Source organism: Saccopteryx leptura, chromosome 8 (genome assembly GCF_036850995.1).
Source record: "Saccopteryx leptura isolate mSacLep1 chromosome 8, mSacLep1_pri_phased_curated, whole genome shotgun sequence".
Taxonomy (NCBI): Eukaryota; Metazoa; Chordata; class Mammalia; order Chiroptera; family Emballonuridae; genus Saccopteryx; species Saccopteryx leptura.
In genome coordinates this window covers 17,796,908-17,813,630 of record NC_089510.1, presented here as the reverse complement: position 1 = coordinate 17,813,630, position 16,723 = coordinate 17,796,908, and positions in this window count along the sequence as shown.

The window sequence follows — 16,723 nt, the reverse complement described above, 5'->3', positions numbered from 1 at the left end:
TTATGGGAATAAGTCCATATAAGTTTTTACATTTAGGGAAAAAAACATAAAACAAAACAACAAATATATATATATATATAAAATCAGTCCATTACTGATTGAGTCTATACAACATGACTAGCTATTTCTTACCTCTCAGCACATTATTCATTCTTAGTAATATTATCTTTTTAAAATTTTATAAATGAAAGGAGCTTGCCATTCATTTTTTTACCCAGATTTAATGAAAGACACCTAATAAATTCAACCATCAAAATCAAACTGACTAGATTTGGTCCTCCTAAATGCAATTAGGTCTTGCATTTTTAAAATTCAATCATCACTTAAATGCAAATAATATTTAATATAAATTATTAAGCAAATAACTCTTGATAAGTAGATAATTCAGCTAGTTAGAGAAGAAGTTAGTAACCACAGTAAAGATAGAAAGTAACCTAGAGATCCTGATATAGATATTAGGCTACTTATTTTACAAAGCTTAAGTTAATCTGGCATAATATTCATGTGGAAATGAGAATTTTTGCTATATTTATTTTAATATAGATGTTTTGTAAAAATGTCCATACTATAATTCTTATTAATGGATAACTATACATGTAAAATATTTTTGTTTTATACTTTCATAGTAATATTTTTTATTTTAAAGATAATTTAATTATAATGATTTTTTGCATACTTAAAAACTACAACTATTATTTTATTTACTCATGTGTAAAGATTGATGTCTAAAAATACTTAGTTGCAATCAAAATTGCACTTACATAAACAAGCTTACAATATTAAAACTTATCAATACATTCTCTATATAGCAGAAACTATCATAAGACTACAGTAATTATATGATACATTACACTTCTTGAATAAAAGATCTTAACATATCTTGTGTTCCTGAGAAAAACTCAAATTCATCATAACATGTTATTTTTATTTATTATTGGATTCAGTTTTGTAAAAGACCTGTACTCAGAAATTTATAAAACACTGAAGAAAGAAATTGAAGAAGATACAAATAAATGAAAGCATATACCATATTCATGGATAGGAAAATTAGCATCATTAAAATGTCCATATTTACCCAATCTATTGATTCAACACAATTTTTATTAAGATATCAGTGATGAATTTTAAAGAACTAGAACAAATATTCCAAAAAATGTTATAGGACTACAAAATACCACAAATAGCCACAGTAATCTTGAGAAAGAACAAAGTTGGAAGGCTCAGTCTACCTGATGTCAAATTACACTGGAAGACTATAGTAAGCAAAACAGCATAGAGAGACCAGAAAAAAAAAAACCATACCTTTATGGCCAATTGATATTTGACAAAGGTGGCAAAAAAAATAAAATTAGGGAATGATAATCTATTTAATAAATGATGTTGAAAAAATTGGACAGATACAAAAAAACCCTGAAAACTAGACTACCTTCGTACACAAGAAAAAACTCAAAATGGACTAAAGACTTAAATATTAGACTTAAAACCACAAAATTCCTATAAGAAAACATAGTCAGTAAAATCTTAGGCATTTCTCGTAGCAAAATTTTATTCTGTTATATCCCCTCCAGCAAGGGAATAAAATGAACAAATGTGACTACATTAAATTATTAATATTCATCTGTTTAGCATAGGAAACCATCAACAAAACAAAAAGGCAACCCACTGAATGGCAAAACATACTCGTTGATTCATCTAATAAGGGATTAATATTCAAATTTTACAAAGAGTTTATAAAACTCAACACAAAAAATAATAAGTAAAAAAATGAGCAAATGGTCAGAATAGACACAGTTGTAAATAGGACATACAAATGAGCATAGACATATGAGAAGATGTTCAATGTCACTAACCATAAAAAATTGCAATTAAGGCCCTGGCCGGTTGGATCAGTGGTAGAGCGTCGGCCTGGCATGCAGAAGTCCTGGGTTCGATTCCTGGCCAGGGAACACAGGAGAAGTGCCCATCTGCTTCTCCACCCTTCCCCCTCTCCTTCCTCTCTGTCTCTCTCTTCCTCTCCCGCAGCCGAGACTCCATTGGAGCAAAGATGGCCCAGGCGCATGGGATGGCTCCTTGGCCTCTGCCCCAGGCACTAGAGTGGCTCTGGTTGTGGCAGAGCTACGCCCCGGAGGGGCAGAGCATCGCCCCCTAGTGGGCATGCCGGGTGGATCCCGGCTGGGCGCATGTGGGAGTCTGTCTGACTGTCTCTCCCCGTTTGCAGCTTCAGAAAAATACAAAAAAAAAATATTGTAATTAAAATCACACAAAATATCACCTCCTGCCTGTCAGAATGGCTATTATCAATAACTCAACAAATGATTGTTTTCAAGGATGTGGAAGATGGAAATCCTTATGCACTGTTGGTGAGAATCAGACTGATACAGTCTTTGTTGAAAGCAGTGAAAAATCAGCTCAGAAAATTAAGCTGATTTTACCCAGCCATCACACTTCTAGAACTATATCTTAAGAATCCCAAAACACTATTAAGAAAGAATAAATGTACTCCTATATTCATTCCAATGTTATTTACAATACAACAGCTAAAAAACAGCTTGAGTACTAATAAGTGTATGGTGGATAAAAAAGCTGATGTACATTTACACCAGTGTTTTTTAATTGCTGGTATGCAGGAAATTTCATGCTGGTTCCTGAAAGAGTTAACCACCATGATGTTGCATGAAGGTTATAGAGTTTATAATTACTGAGCTTATAAACTTACAACATCAAAATGTTTACACGTTGTGTACCAGAGCGCAATTTTTGGTGGACTGGCACAAGTGTGTGAATAGGTGGTTGAAAAACATTGATTTACACAGTGGAATACTATACCACCATTTACCTTTTGTGACAGTGTGAATGGTACTTGAGAACATTATGCTAAGATAAATGAGCCAGTCAGTCAAAGATAGGTACCGTATGATTTCACATATATGAGAAATTAATGAACAAAATGAAGTAACAAACAAAATAGACACAGACACACAGAGAGCAGTCTGACAGCTGTCGGCAGGGGTAGGGGTGAGGGGAGAGTTTGAGGGAGTGGGATGGGAGGGTTGAGTAAAAAATAAACAAACAAACAAACAAATAAATAAATCTGGGCCTATAGTTTTTTTGTTTTGTTCTTTTTTTTTTTTTGTGTTTTTTTTTTTTGTTTTTTTGTTTTTTTTTTTGCCAGGGTCTCGTTTTCATTCTTGATTGAAATATTTTTTCTGAATGTAGAGTTCTGGGTTAACATTTTTTTCCAGCTAATTTTTATTTTTTGTTGTTTTTTTCTACTGTTTCTATGCTTTCTTTTATTTTTTGTAGAAAGGCTATTTAAATTTCTATTTTATCAAGGCTCTCAAATTTGTTGCTATAAAATATTTCATAATTTTCATTTTTTTTCTTTTCTGAAATATCTACAGTGATGGCTGCTATGTCATTTCCAATTTTGGTTATTTGTCTCCATTTTTCTATCCTGTTGAAGTGGACAGCAATCTAGTTATTTTCATGATTTTTGTCAAAGAATGACCATTTAGTTTCATTAAATGTTCCTAATGATATTCTGTTCCAATTTCAATTATTTCAACTTCAACTTTGCATTTTCCTGCCATTTGTTTTGTGTTAAGTATGTTAATTTTTTGTTTTAAATTTTAATGTTGGAAACCTATAGATCTTTCTTTGTTTTGGAATAGGCTTTTAAAACTTTACATTTCCTTCTATGTATGGGTTTGGCTGCTTCCTGCAATTTTGTATATATGCAATTTAAAATATATTCCAATTTTAAGTGTCATTTCTTCCCTCCCTTGGAATATGTTATAATTATATATAATAGCTTTATACATATTATAAACTTCAGGAGACCATAATTATTATTTTAAACAACTATATAGTTTATAAGTAAATTAAAGGTAAAAGGTAAAAAAATTGTATTTTGTCATTAATATAGACAATTATCACTTCTGATGCTCTACATTTTCTGTGATTATGTGTTTTTATCTCTCACGACATTTGAGTGTGCAGAATCACATTATCTTACTTTTTGTGTTCCTGACAAATTATTTATCTTCATTTTCTTTTATCTACATAATTTTCATTCTTTTTTTTTCCCCTGAAGTTGGAAGTAGGTAGGCAGTCAGACAGACTCCTACATGCGCCCGACCGGGATCCACCCGGGACGCCCACCAGGGAATGATGCTCTGCCCATCTGGGGTGTCGCTCTGTTGCAACCAGAGCCATTCTAGCGCCTGAGGCAGAGGCCATAGAGCCATCCTCAGTGCCTGGGCCAACTTTGCTCCAATGGAGCCTTGGCTGTGGGAGGGGGAGAGAGACAGAGAGAAGGGGGAGGGGGAGGGTTGGAGAAGCAGATGGGCGCTTCTCCTGTGTGCCCTGGCCGGGAATCGAACCCAGGACTCCTGCATGCCAGGCCGACGCTCTACCACTGAACAAACTGGCCAGGGCCTTGTTTTCATTCTTGTTTGAAATATTTTTTTCTGAATGTAGAATTCTGGGTTAACATTTTTTTCTGGTTAATTTTTATTTTTTGTTTTTATTCTACTGTTTCTATGCTTTCTTTTATTTTTTGTTGTTTTTTTCCATTCTTTTTCTATGGTTTCTTGGAATAAGTCAGTCATTAATTGCGTTATTGTTACCCTGTGTATGGTATGTTATTTTTCTCTTGCTTCATTCTGACTTTGCTGTATAATTTTGGCTGATCAGTTTGAATATAATATATCTTACCTTGAGTTTATTTGTGTTTGTTTTTCTTAGTGTTTATCTTGTGTCTAAATATTATTTCAACAAATTCAAGAGAATTGTAAGTACTTTTTTTCTGAGTAATTTTTCCTGTATTTGCTGCACTCCCCTCTGCTATACCAGTTACAATATCCCTGGTCATATAATATCATCTAATGTAGTTTTAATATTTCTAAACATATTTCTATATTTTTCTCCTTGGACTTGGTCCTGATGTATGCTCAATTTACTTTTGTTAAATTATGACCATTATACTTGGTCTGTTCAAGGAATATATTCTTTACAAATTCTATTTGCAGTTGTAGAATTTCTGGTCAATTTTTTTATTGGATTAATGCTTTTTCAAATGTTTTTTTTTAATTGAGATATCCTCTATTAAAATATATCTTTATATAATTTAGTGAAGATATCTACAATAGTCACTTGATACTTTTTGTCTCTTAGTTCTAAAGACTGATTTTCTCAGGGCCAATCTTTTTTTGTTGTTGTTTTGTTTTGTTTTTAATTTCATGTTAGTACATGTTTTATATTTTTGGCTCTTTATATATTAATTTTCAATTTTATATTGTACATTATGTTTGACCATTATTTCCATTTTTAGCTGTTGCTAATATTATATTTATTCAAAAATATTGTTTACTTATTTTAACATGTTATTTTGTTGACTGATTTTGAACTGTGCAGTCTTCTCCTTCTACGCTATCTCCTCAGTCATACATATCTTTTGTTATTGGTTGAATTGTTTTGGATCTTTTTGAAAAACTCATGACTTCTGAGTGAAAAAGAGACATGGTGAATAGAATTTGGGAATCTTTACTTTTTTTTCTCTTGAAATTCTTCCCTATCTCTTCACTGTCATGTTTTCTTTTCTTCTCTCATTTATCAAGCCAGAAAAATTATTAGTCCTCATTGAAGCTCTGTGAGACATTTGTATTGCCTATGGTTATAGGCTAAAACCTAAGGAGATGAGAACTTAGGTGTCTAGCTCCCTGTCCTTCCTTCAAACAAGGATACACTTTCACTAGAGTCTGTCTGCTATTGTTTACTCTCCAGTACCTTTAGGCAATCACTTTTTGTATTATCTCCTGGGACTCTAGTAGCTCCCTGCAGGTGGAGGGTTTTTTTTAGTAGAGTCTTAGTCTGTTATATTAAGAGACAGAACCAGTCTCATATATTATTTTTTTTACATTTTTTTAGTCCATTCTTTATTCTGTGAGTTAGCTGTAATTCAAATCTAGCTCACAAGATTTCAATGTTTACTGTTGATAAAATAATAAGGTGACCAACTTTTTACAATGAAAAAGAGGACAAAAATAAATTGAAAAAAACAATATCATAAATAAAAGAAATATTTTATTTGCTGCAACAATAATACACTATAATATGGTAAATGCATAATAAAAACATTTTTAATATTTTATATTGTAATTATGCTTACATGCCTATTAATTTTTAATAATAATTGTAAGAAAAAAGTACTCATTTAGATACAAATTGTCACATCACACGCAATTGATCGACTCTGCATCGATTGAATACGGACATTTACAGATTAGTCTTCCAATATTAAAAAGGAGGACATGGAGGAGGACACTTTTCAAAGGAGGATGGAACTTACAAAAGAAAGACTGTCCTCCCTAAAGGAGGACGATTGGGCATCATAGAAATAAGTTTGTAAGATATGATTTTTATGTTTGCTTGTTTATAGTTTGCATTGGGGGCTGGGCAGCGCCAGATACATGTGATCTGTGAAATTGCAAATTACCTTTCTGCTTGGATAGAGCCATTGTTTTGCTAATGTTTGCTGGAGAAGAGATTTTTGGACCAGAAAGTTTTGAAAAGAAGAGAAGAAGGAGAAGAGGCACAGAGAAGCCATGTTTTGCAGGGAGACCAGAAGGAATGCAGAGTGCTGAGGAAGAAGCCATGTTGGCTGAGAAGAGAGAAGTTGTGCAGATGGGGAACCAGAGCTGAGGGACTTTTGTGAGCTCTGCTGAGACTGGTGAGGCCTTTGATTCTAGGAAAATTCTCCTGGTTGTGGAACCAGATAATGTGTCTGGGTTTTGAGAGCTCTGAATGAGTGAAAGGGAAGTGTGTTCCCTGTGTCAGCCAGTGTGATACTTTAATAAAGGAATGGACCAACATTTTTTGGCCCTACCGTTTCTTTACCATCTTTCCGAATCCAATGGAAACCTGTATGTGAATGGCCACTGCTGGCCACACGTACAATTAACTGACAATGCATTCACATTGTAATATAATATAAAATATGAAATGCCATAAGGGAAAAGAAGAAATAATGATTAATCATCATGACATGTGAAGTTAACAATTTTGAGATTTTGATGTGTAATTCTCTATTCTAGTTATTCTCATGGGTTGTGTCTTATATCTAATATTTACTATACTATCACTTTAATAATTGAATATCTGGTTTATCTTTTCAACTCAAAATTTTAACAATATCAAATTAAGCTTAAATATCAATGGTAATTGCAAATTCAATGCATTACCACAATTACCATAAGTATATATAAATATATGCATACATGTTTCATAAGATATGCAGAAATCTCAGATTTAAAACTTTAACATAAATACTCAAACTAATTAGCATGAAATTTGTTGTGCTAAATAGCCTGAGAAGAGGGGAGCATGAAATTGACTTGACATGTTAATATTATATTTTACAGTGAATCCCATTATAATTAAATGGGAATATTATTATAACTACCCATGTTGCCTTTACCTTCAGAAATACTCTTACTTTGAATAATTCTATAAGAATATATTGATCTTATAAGAATGCTTATTTTGAAACGTATTGAAGTTTCTGAGATTTACATATGTCCAAATTTAGAGTTTAATTACTCTTAGTGTTTAATTACTCGCAGTGTAAATTTAAGAAAAACTAATGAGAAAATCAGAAGATGTCGAGCACTTTAAAGCTACTCGTAATGTCTATATTTTTAAAATATATCTAGTTAATATTATATGTCTGATCAGGAAACATATCTATGCCAAAAGAAATGCTAAAGTGATATGGAAAGTCAATGTCCAAACTAAAAAATAGTAACTAATAAAAGGAATATAATTAAGTTTATAACATTTAAAACTGAGGGAATTATTAAGCATCTTAGAAATATTATTATATATATCTTTGCTTCCTCTCTAATCACATTTTAATAAACTTTTTTTAGTGTTTTCAAAATAAGATTTACTACCTCATTTGTGTAGGAGTGTATTACATACATGTGTTTTTTATATAGGAATTGGATGACAGTTTTAGTTACAGTCTAGATTATCATAACATTTACAACAATATTTCCTCTGTTCATAATTAAAAGCATGAAAATAATGTTGACAGGTGAATTTAATGTCTTTTTATTGGATTTTAATGAGTTCATCCCTAAGATCAATGTGATGATCAAAAAAATTATAATTTTGTTAAGGTCACAAATTGATTTGCACATGATTTTGATACCAAACTATAAATTTAATCTCAACTTTTTATTTTGCTTCTCCCAAAACCCTTAAAATATTTACTTACAATTGTACCTAGTAAAATTACATATTCTTTAGAACCCAGATAAATTTTGGCTGATTTCTTCATATGGAAAGCATGTTAGGGTAATATATTATAAACTGAATATTTTTAAGAGAAAATTTACAACAGTTGGCTATAAAATCAATATAAAGCAATAATAGCTCTATCCTTTTCTCTTAGCAAAGCCAGTAAATGGCTAATTCATTGTGAAGGAACAGTATAATATGGAATTTGGATCATGGCCCCTGCAACAGATCTATCTGGATTTAACACTTGACTCTGCAAATGACTAGCAGTTTGACATCAAGCAAGGAAATCTGGGCTCAATTTTTTTATCCGTAAATTATGCATAATGCTAACATAGTAACAGAAGAAACAGTAAAAGTTTATGTAGGTTTATGCTGAATTAATATTTAAAATATATATATATAGAATGATAACTGGTATTAGTTTCATTATTGTATACTTAATTATAAGACTAATAAGGATATAAGGTTAGCTGTCTTGTTTTCTCTTTTAACTCTTGTATATGGCCAGCATATATACAAAATCTCCAGTGAGTAAATTACTCATTCTGTTAATTTAAGAAATAATTTGCTTAAAGGATACAACACTGGCTAAATACTTGATAATTCTATTCTATTGTTATATCCTAAGTCCGTGATCCCTATAGTGGTTTAAAAAAAATAATGTACTTAAATATGACAGATAAAATAATAGGTTCTGAATAATGGAAGTTAGAAAACTGAAAATATTATACCAAAGAAATGTAAGAAAAAAAATTTCATTTCAACACTATATGCGTGGATGTGTTTCTGGGCGTGGAAAGCCACTCAATATTTTTTAATTGATTCGAGAACTCTGACATTCAAGTGATTGCCTGCCTTGATAGCAATGTCTGGGTACAAGTGGACTTGAAGCTTCAAGGTTAGACTAGTTAGCAATAAGTTGAATTTACCAGAAATAAAATAAATAAACAAAAGTTTTTGTTTGGCAATGGAACAATATCAAGTTATAGGACAGTGTGTTGAAAGACTATACTAAACTCGGTATGGAATAAACTACTAAACTCAAGACAATATTTTGTGCCAAGTTATTTTCTTTGATTTTTTTGTCCAGGTAGTCAAAAATAGCCATTCAGCATTTTGAGGACCTGCAAAGTCAAAAATTACTTAAGTTGATTTAAAACTGATGCTTGAAAAATATGCTGAGCAAAACCTGGAGAATACACATTTCTACTTCTTGATTTAAGAGACCTACTATTAAATATTATTCATAAAATGAATATTGAATATGTACTATTAACATAAATTTGGACATTAAAGCTTTTTTGCTCCTTAGTCAAAACAAAGAACTGCTTTGAAGGAAGATCTATTTCATAAGTTAAATAATTCTGTTTATTTGAAGTTTTTTAAGTCATTAGAAAGATTGAGCTTTTGTGTCGAGAAGTTTAAAGACATAAATATGAATTAAAAATAGGTCTATAATTATTAGTATATTTGGCATTTAGGATGTATGATTTGTAATTTTACAAGTTTATTTTTTCAAAGTAAATAAATATTTTTAAATTGTTAACCTATTTTTAACAAATAAGGAACTTTGTGAATATTCATTTTATATATTAATTCATTAAAATTATCCAGCTATAGTTTTGTTAATATATTGTTGTCATCACTAGGAATAAACAAAAAAAATCTGATTATGTTCTGTGGAGCTTGCCATTTATAACATCCATAGTTTGGTTATAGGTTTTCTATATATATTTAAAATTTTTTAAACTGCTATAAAATCAAAAAAGTTTATATACAAGTTGGCACACAATACAATAACCTTAAAATATATAAATGAGAAAAAAAAGAATGTCAACAGTAAGATGAAACCTGAGAAAATGTATGTAGAAAATACATGCTACAGGATCTTAGAAAATTATTTCACATAATTGTCTACAGATTACATTCTATTTACAATATTATGTAAATGCCAAAATATATCTACTGAGGTGCTAAAACATAAATAATTATTCTCTGGAAATCATAAGGAGACTGGTTAAGTAAATAGAACTAACCATTGTTATATCTTTTACGCTAGAATAAAAATGAATCCAACTGGAAACATGTCAAAATGGTAGTTTAGTGCAATGAAGTTAAAGTTTATAGTGGAAAACATTAGAGATAACAAAAGTACAATGACAAGCCCTTCATCACTTCTCATTCATTCATTTATATATTCATTTAACAAATATTTATCAATGGCTAATTGCATGCCCAAAAACATTTGCTGGGCAATGAAGACATTAGATGAAGAATATATATGCAATTATTAATGGGGAAGGGATTAGAGAATGGCAAAGTCCTGTGATGGTAACATACCATTTTTATATTTAAATACATATATATTTCATGTACTTTCTAGACTTTTGATTTTAAAAGAACAGAATTGGCCCCTGGACAGTTGGCTCAACACTACAGCATAGGCCCAGCATGTAGATGTCCTGGGTTTGATTCCGAGTAAAGGCACAGAGGAGAAGCGACCATCTGCTTCTCCATCCTTCCCCTCTCACTTCTCTTGTTATGTCTCTCTCCTCTCCTCCTGAAGCCATGGCTCTGTTGGAGCAGGTTGGCCCAGGCACTGAGGATGGACCCATGGCCTCACCTCAAGTGCTAAAATAGCTTGGTTGCTGAGCAACAGGAACAGATGTGCAGAGCATCTCCCATAGGGGGCTTGCTGGGTGGATACTGGTCCTGGCACATACAAGAATCTGTCTCTCTGCCTCCCTGCTTCTCTTCTAAGGAAAGAAGAAAAAAAGAGCAGAATTGTGTCTAATAAATGCTAAAATTCTTCACATCATAAAAAATACATGAATCAGGTTTGAAATCATAAAGAATCTTTGCTACTACAGAGAAATTGTTTACTTTTCCCCTCAAACCAGCAGTATTTATAATTCTTACCATTACATAATCAAATTGTTTGGCTACTTTGTATTGGCCATTTATATGTTCAAGGACAATTATGTGAAATAATTTTCCAAGATCCTGTAGCATGTATTTTCTACATACATTTTCTCAGGTTTCATCTTACTGTTGACATTCTTTTTTTTCTTATTTATATATTTTAAGGTTATTGTATTGTGTGACAACTTGTATATAAACTTTTTTGATTTTATAGCAGTTTTAAATGTAGAGAAATGTTGTGTGGCTAATACAGAGTTCCCATACGCTCCAAATTCAGATTCTCTTAGTGTTAACATCACATTTGTATAATTTTTACAATTGATGAGCCAATATTGACATTATTATTTATAAACTTCATGGTTTATTCAGATTTACCTTGTTTTTATCAACTTTTTTTATCTTTCAAATTCTCATTCAGGATACCATAATATTTTGTCTATTGTCTACTTAGTTATCTTTTGGCTATTATGATTTTTCGGACAGTCCTGAATTTTTCTAAGAAAGACCGCAGAGATAAAGTGCCATTTTCATGCATTCTGTCAAGGTTAAAAGGGTATATACTGTCTTTATGAATTATCGGTGTTGATGTTATTTATATTTGGTGACCTAGCATATGTCCAATTTCCCCACCTTCTTAAAGGAGGAATATTTATATAACTCATTTGGAAGTCTTCTGCATGCACAGGAGATAGGTCTATTCTCTCTCATTTATTTATGTACTTATCCATTTATTTATGTCATTAAGAACTTTTAGTTATTCAATATGTGCTATGAGTTATAATCCAATAGTGTTTGTTTCTTTTTCTCTTGCTCTCTCATCCTCTTTCTCTGCTATTTTGTTTTGTTCTTTTTTTTTCTTTTTTTTGCTCAAATTGCTTTTTTAATTAGCCATTGGAGCCCTTCCTTATATGTGGTCACTGAAGTTGGAAAGGGGAGGCAGTCAGACAGACTCCCGCATGCGCCCGACCGGGATCCACCCGGCACGCCCACCAGGCTACGATGCTCTGCCCATCTGGGGCGTCGCTCTGCTGCAACCAGAGCCATTCTAGCGCATGAGGCAGATGCCACGGAGCCACCCCCAGCGCCAGGGCCAACTCCGCTCCAATGGAGCCTCGGCTGTGGTAGGGGAAAAGAGAGACAGAGAGGAAGGAGAGGGAGAGGTGTGGAGAAGCAGATGGGCGCCTCTCCTGTGTGCCCTGGCCGGGAATCGAACCCGGGACTCCTGCACGCCAGGCCAACGCTCTACCACTGATCCAACTGGCCAGGGCCCACTGTATGATTTTAACATTACCTTTCCAACACACACCTTCTTATTTGAGTACCTCCTTTCTTTCTGCCACTATAAAATGTTCCAAGTTCACCTTGTACCCTTGCAGTTCCAGTCCTAGAATCAGCTATTTTTCCTGGGACCTCAGCTTTCTTTAAACGGAGAATAGCAGTAGAAACCAATAATTGAATGTTAATTATGTACATTGTTACTGGGATGTCAGTGCAATTATTCTAACCTGTGCATATGCACACACCTATAAACATTTATATATGAAAACATCTGTGTCTACAGTAACCTAAATATAAGTTCATACTATATCTCTTACTCTAAACCATTATCACATGATTCATGCTAGCCTCTTCCCCTTGTTAGCCTCCCTTCCAACACCAGCAGTGATACACCTGACTCCAACCATTCATGAGTCATCTCCAGCAAACATTTATAGTAGTTTCAGAAGTGTTAACCTGTACCCTATGTGCCATTACTTTATCAACTAGAGTATAGTGTTTATATATAATTCCTTAATATATGTAGTTTATTTTCTCACATACTGAATCACATTCTTAAATCCTCTGTTCTCCTGAATGATTTTGTAAGTTACATTGATGACTACTATTTTGCCATAAATTTCTATTGGCTTTGAGAAATCCAAATCTTATAGTCGCTATTACAATACCAAAAAGAACATTCTCACTGTCCATATAAAACTGACTGTATTTCACTTATTCCATTCTTCTGCCCCCCATGACCCATTCCCCTTTACATAGAGACACATGCTCACATGCACACACACAGCAACCACTGATGCAACATTGCTACAGTTTTGCCTTTTCCAGAATGGTATACAATGGGAATAATGCAGTATGCAGAACTTTTACAGTTTCTTTTCTGACTTTACAATATTTATTTTGGGTTAATTTATATATTTTATGTGACTTGATCATTCATTTTTTCTTGTATTGCTTCATCATATTTTACTGTCTATACGTCTCATAATTTATTCATTCATTTACCTATGGGAAATTTTGCTTGCTTCAGTTTGTGGCAGTTATGAATAAGCTTCTGTGAACATTGTTTTGCATATTTTGAACAGACTTTTTTTTATTAAGTGAGAGGCAGGGAAGCAGGAGAGAGAGACTCCCGCATGTGCCCTGAGTGGGATCTAACCGGCAATCCCCCCTCAGTGAAATGCTCTGCCTATCTGGGTTGGGCTGCTGCTCAACAATCAAGCTATTTTTGTACCTGAGGGGAGGCCATGATGCTAGCCTGGGACCAACTAGCTCAAACCATTTGAGCCATTCGTGCAGGATGGGAAGAGAGAGAAAAATAGCAAAGGAGGGAGGATAGAGAAGCATATGGTCACTTCTTCTGTGTGCCCTGACCAGGAATTGAACCCAGGACTTCCACATACTGAGCAGATGTTTTACTGCTGAGCCAACCAGGTAGACTTATGCACAGACATTTTTAAATCAATTGGTTAAGTACCCAGAGGCATTATTACAAAATGTTATGGTAAGACTATGTTTACTTTTGTAAGAAACTACCAAGTTGTCTTTCAAAGTAATATTATCATGTTGTATCCCACCAGCAGTGAATGATAGCTCCTTACCAATATTTGGTTTTGTCAGAGTATTTGGGTTTTAGTCATTCTAATGGGTGTATCATCATGTACCTTGTGCCTAAAGGTCTTTTCATGTGCAGAGAAAATCTACTGGGAATAAATCACCTCAGTGTTTGAGGACATCTTTTTGAAGAATAGCATTGCTGGATATTGAATTCTAGTTTGATAGGCTTTATTTTTCAACAGCAGATTTTTCACTCAGGGTGTTTGGCTTCTTTTGAGATATACTTTCTCTGAGGAGCTGACAAAAAGTCATTTATTTTTAGCTTGTCCATATTTTTTTTTATTGTAAGACTTTGTGATGAGTTCTAATCTCTACATGTTGGAGTTAAAATCAAGTCACAGGTATCTTTTTTGAAAGAAACTCATATTGTTGCCATCAATAGCCATAAAATGAATTCACATACCCAAGGTAAAAAGATAATGAAATCACATATGTTCTGGTATAACTAATCATCACCAGTATTGGTACCAGCAGGAAATACCTGCAGAGTTTCAATGGCTTTCTACGCCAATATAGACCCATGATCCAGTCGCACATTTCTCCCCAGCATGGACTGGTCCTTCATACTTTTTATTATACTCTTGTCATTGCTATTTTAAAAGGTACTCTGATAGTGTGACTAACACCGAAGGATCTGTTATCAGTTAAATTCTCTACATCTTCTACCTGAAACTGGAATTACCCTGAATTCTATGCCAGAAGAACACGACGATGTTTTGCCATCTATCACACTATTAGAGAATGGGGAAAGTGGGAATGCAGAGAAAAGAGGAGACAACTGTATCACCAATGTTCTGAGTAGAAGAACAGTGATAAAACCAAAGTGTATAATTAAGCAGAGAGGATGTCCCCACAAGGAAACAATGAGTGAACACACCAACAAGAGGGGAACAAAACTATATGGGCACAAATTAAGGGATCAAAGGTTAAAAATATATATATTTAATATTCTTTGTGAGAAATGTAATTTGGAAGTAAAATTTTTATGTTTAGAATTATAGTTGAATGAAAAATAAATGTATATAATGTAGCTAGTTGGCTTTGTTTTTTGCAAATTATACTTAATACTTGGTGTTGAGAGAGCATAAAACCCAAAACCAATAGTTGTGCCTGCCTGGAGTTCGTGGACTGGAAAGATAGAAAAGGCATTACAAAAAGTAAGGAAGTGTAGATTACTGGAGTAATGATACTCTGCTGGTTGACCCATGAAATCCACATTTAAGTGGAGAAAAATAAAATCAGATATTATTGGTTTGACATAAATAATTAAAATTGAAGTAAAACATTAAGAATATTACACATAAAATGTGTACATTCTTGCAGTTATCTAAATGAATTCTAGCTTTATTCCTCTCTGTATTCTTACATTTACTTAAGCTTTGGGGTCTTACTTCTTCATGTGGAATTTGTACTCTTAAACAATGACTTACAAAATTTTGTTTCAGTCAATTCGTGGTTTGCCAAATAATTTGGTTTTATGAAGTACCATTCCCTTGAATGAAGACTTTATTTATATAAGGATGCCAATAATTTACAATTTATCTTTCTGGTAATATTGCTACTCTATAGAAACATAGCACATGGTTAATAATTTTATTCCAAATTAGATCAGATATGTACATCAAAGCTTAGATAATATAAACCAAAGTTTAGTATTAAAAAAAGCATGATTTACTGTATATTTTCATATATAAAGACTTCATGGATATCAAGTGCATTCAATATAAATTCACTCATATATGAATTATTGATTTCATTATGAACTTAGCTGGATTCATAATTATTCCGCTTAGCATGTTTAGGTTGACAATATTATAAAGAGAGATAAAACTTACAAAAGCATTCATACTTTTAAAAAGAACATGTTCTGTTTCCAGATCTTCGCTATTGTGAACAATGCTGCCATAAACATGGGGGTGCATTTCTCCTTTTGGAACAGCGCCTGTCAGTGGACAAGTGGATTAAAAAGCTTTGGTACATATATACTATTGAATACTATTCAGCCATAAGTAATGATGACATTGGATCATTTACAATAACATGGATGGACCTTGGTAACATTATACGGAGTGAAATAAGTAAATCAGAAAAAACTAAGAACTATATGAATCCATACATAGATGGGACATAAAAATGAGACTCAGAGACATGGACAAGAATGTGATGGTAACGGGGGAGGGGGGAGGAGGGGAGGGGGCAAGGAAGGAGAGAGAGGGGGTGGAGGAGGGGAGGGGCACAAAGAAAACCAAATAGAAGGTGACGGAAGACAATTTGACCTTGGGTGAGGGGTATGCAACATAATCAAATGTCAAAATAATCTGGAGATGTTTTCTCTGAACATGTACCCTGATTTATCAATGTCACTGCATTAAAATTAATAATAAAAAATGTAAAAAAAATAAAATTAAAAAAATTCCCACCTGAATAAAATAAAATAAAAAAAACATTTTCTTTAACAAGTTATTTTATTTATTTATTTTGCTTTGAATATGCTTAAAGCACACTGAAATGTAGACTTCATCAAAGGCAGTTTCCGCAGATCTGACTTACATTACCCCAAGTTCCAGTGGTAATTATTACAAATGGGTCATTTAACTAGCCT